Below are 4,091 nucleotides of genomic sequence, written 5' to 3'. Positions count from 1 at the left end.
ACTTTAAAATATGTCTACATACATCCGTATGTTGAGTCCATTTGAAATGCCTAGAAAGACAAGTATTTGGGAACGGAGGGAATACAATGATGCAACTGCATGAAAGTAAATGATTGCGGATGGCTTAGTTGAGTTAAATCATCCTAGTGTAGCCCCCTGTAAGATAGTTTGTAATGAAGTAGTCAAGAGCTTTTGCAAATTCCTCTACCTGTCCAATGGGTGTCTTAGCTCCTTTGTATGTAATGATGGGATCATCTCTCTGAGGATGTTAGGGTACATGCGAAGAAGTGCCACGTCAGAGAAATCATTGCATATTATCGCCAAGATCATTGTTTGTCTTGCAAATTCATTATGTTGGGTACTTACTTGCTAGCGAGCCATGTTGAATTTTCATGCCCGTGCGGTGGCACACTGCGCCTATTGATACTTTATGTGAGAAATTCTATATACAATAATATTAAACTTCATATACCAATTATGGTGTATGTAAAAAAATTATATTGATACAAATGCTATAATCTTTCATAAAGAAAAATTTTATTGAATGAAAAGAGTCAGTACAATAATTGTACATAAAGAGAATACATATTGATATTGCATGATAAATTTCTGATTCCTTGGTAATTCAAGGCATCCTTGTTTGACCGCCCATTGGTTTTGTGTTCATAATGAAATGACAGCTGAGGAAGTTCACATCAGTAGTTAACATGATAGAGCTTGTATATAGGGCAGTTGTCCAGCTTTGGTAAGAAAAACAGATTGTTAATGCCTTGCAATTGCTTCCGGCTTTTCACCCTGTGAGGGTCTTATTATGTAAGTTAATAGTATGTCATCCAAATTCATCATAGCTTGATGCATCCATACAATAAATATGAGAAGGGATCGTTCAAAAAAATAAATATGAGAAGGGGTTAAAACCATATCTCTAGTATTGATGCCTACATACAACAAATATGATAAGGGGGTAAACCCATATTATTTAGTCTTGATGCTTGCATAGAACAAATATTAGAAGGGAGTAAATCATGGTCATCCCAAAAACCATATCATCAAATTAACAACAGATGCAGCAAATGACACGGGACCATGAAAAATATATCCCACACCGGAACCACTGTGGGTTTAACGGTTGCAAATTCCTGCACCAAGGACAGATAGTAAATGTTTGCAGCAATGATGGAAGGGATACTATACCTTAAGAACACAAAAATGAACCTGAAACTAAATAACACCAATCAGTTAGTGGCCATCTCTGAACCTTTAGTCTACAAGAAAAGGCTTCAAAATAATCGACAGAAGCAATCCCTATATGGATTATCAAGAAGAAAGAGGATCAGGAGAAACCTTGTCTTATTACATATCAATGATAGCACCAGAATTTTGACCACTTGCAAATCTCCCTCACTGTTGAGCTGCACAAAAAATATGAGAGAGAGAGAGAGAGAGAGATGATCACACGAACCTGGACGTACGCGAAACCTCGTCGGACCATGCAAGGGGATACAAACGGATGGCATGCATCGTGATTTGAGTGCACTTCATGTTCAACAGCATCACATAGCAGTGCAGTGTGCAACACTAGGTCGTGCCTTGCTGGTGGACGTTTCATGTTGAGATCCACGTACTCATCCACATGCTCGCAGCATCATCAGCAACAGCCGATCCTGGCTAACAACGGACCACTCCGGCTCCAGTCGCTCCTGCGCAGTGTGGCCGCCTTCGAGACCATCCTACTGTCTGCTGCACCGCCTCCCCTCCACCCCGACGCTGCAACCTAACCCCTTGTCGGCGCCACAGAGCAACCTGTTGTCTGCTGCACCAGGAGCATCCGCCCTCGCCACTGTCACACCGCTCGCACTGGCAAGTGATCGTTATCCGGCGGTGGTGATGCCGCTGTCGTTGTCGTAGAGGTTGTTGCCACATGATCTATGCTCCCTGAACAGGGCATCCTACTACGTCCGAGCGGAGACCATGGCCCCGCCAAGGGGATACGCAAGCGCCGGTCGCCGGGACACCCGGTTTCCGCGCAGCCCGTAACCAATCGACAACATCTTCGACATAGTCACCGTCGGCCGCAGACGGCCGGTTGGACGGACTCAGGGCGATGCCGGAGCCGAAGTTGTGGCTGATCCTCACCAGGCCCACCAGCACCACAAAGAAGGTCAAGGGAGATTAGTAGGCCTGGGGCAGCGGCAGCGAGTTGCCGACAGCTAGGGCGCGGCGGCGGCAACGGCCGATCATCAGAGGACGAAGCATGCTCCATACATACGGGCCGAGCCGAGACAACGGCCGACGCAGCAAGACAACCCGAACCACCACACCGGCCAACCAGAGCTCCCCGCGACGGAGGAGGCCGAGCAGGACGCCGCGGTCCATTACGACAAGAAGAAGGATATACCATAGAAACAGTATATGCTAACCCAAAGAAAACCTAGCACAATGATATAAGAAGAAGGACGATCTATTTATAACCCCGAGGACGTAAGCGATGGTGGTATGTGGCGAGGTTTTGAGATCAAACGACTACATCGGCGCAAACCAGAAACAAAAAGCAGACTCTAGATCGAAACATGAAAGCGGCACCGATCAAAAAACGCAAGAACCCTCCAGATCAGGTGATGGAAGCGGCACCGTTTTTCACCATAGAGCGGCAAAATCGCTAACCGCACCCAACCGCACCCAAGAATTCAGCACACAAGTTCAAAAAATTTGAAACTAAACACCGAATCCACAAAGCGTTTGTACACAGCCATTTACCAAAATAATACCATGTGCCAAGCCCAAAATTCACCATGGGTCACTTTCATCTAAGTGGATGAATGTTGGGGCAAAAACCTTGCCTGGAATAGAGGCTTGGGTATGGTGCTACTGAATATGCTGCTGCTAATACAAGATGTTTTTTTGCATTATAATATTTGTCTCATTTATATCATAAGGATCATAGTACATGCCACGTACATACTGACCTAATAAAACTAAAAAGACAGCAAAATGCTAGCCTTTGCACATAGGAACACCAGCCAAGAAGTAAAATTACAAACAAGACTGAAGAATCCTCTGAGCTTGACACCAATGCCCGTCACCTGCCTCTGGCACCACCATAGCAGCCACCAAAGGAGAAAATGACGGATCACCCTCCACACCCGAGTTCAGCGCGGTTCCATCACTGATATGCAGCTTTGCGGACCTTCAAGGTGGCTCTCCAATAAAGGCGAAGCTGTTGCCGTTGAACGAATCAGACCGAGGCAACACCTCGAATACGTCATCGGACTCCAGATTTGACACCCCCGCCCAACTAAGATGTTGGAGGGCGAAATCATACCTGCCTGCCACGAACCACAAACCTAGATTCATTATCTTTCAGATGTCGTTGATGCAGACCGTAATGTGCATCCTCTCCTGAACTACTTTCCAAGCTCCACGCCGGCGCCGGAGCAAACGTCGTTGCAACGGCGGAGCCCGAGGACACAGGTCCACCGCGAGGATGCTACCGCCGTCGCACCATCCTTACTTGAACAGTCTGGTTTCTAAATCCACCCTAAAAGCAGATCACATCATTGAGGAAGGATCTAAAGATTTATTAATCGGCGCCGCCATCGCCACCGCCAAAGGCATGACCATGAACAACCCAAAATCCTAAAAAACTAATGCGGTTGGAAAGGTTTTTTATTGATCAGCAGAATGATAGGTCCAGCATACATAGGCGAGGCCAGAGTTGAGCCACACAACAGTGCGCTCCTCTAGTCAGCCAAAAGTAACTAGATAATAGCTGACGCCATTTTGTTCACGAACAACATGAGTAAGTTTAAAGTCTCTCCCTTCCCTCATTAACCTTCTAATTTGATCAACGATCATAGAGTAACGAGATCGGCCCGTGGCGGGTGCTGTAATCATCCGGAGAGCAACCAGGCAATCCATTTCCACATCAATTGGCAGCTGCGTTCACTGGACTGCCAAGTTGATGCCCTCCATGCACGCAGAGATGATAATACAGAATGTTGCTCCTGCTGAAGTGCTGATATATATAAGAATGAGATAGAGGATTTTGTTACTAATTATTTGGCTGCTACTGAATGTCTCTACCATATAAT

Source organism: Triticum aestivum, chromosome 5A, assembly GCF_018294505.1.
Source record: "Triticum aestivum cultivar Chinese Spring chromosome 5A, IWGSC CS RefSeq v2.1, whole genome shotgun sequence".
Taxonomy (NCBI): domain Eukaryota; kingdom Viridiplantae; phylum Streptophyta; class Magnoliopsida; order Poales; family Poaceae; genus Triticum; species Triticum aestivum.
The sequence above is the reverse complement of the archived record's forward strand: the minus strand, read 5'-3'. Positions refer to the sequence as shown.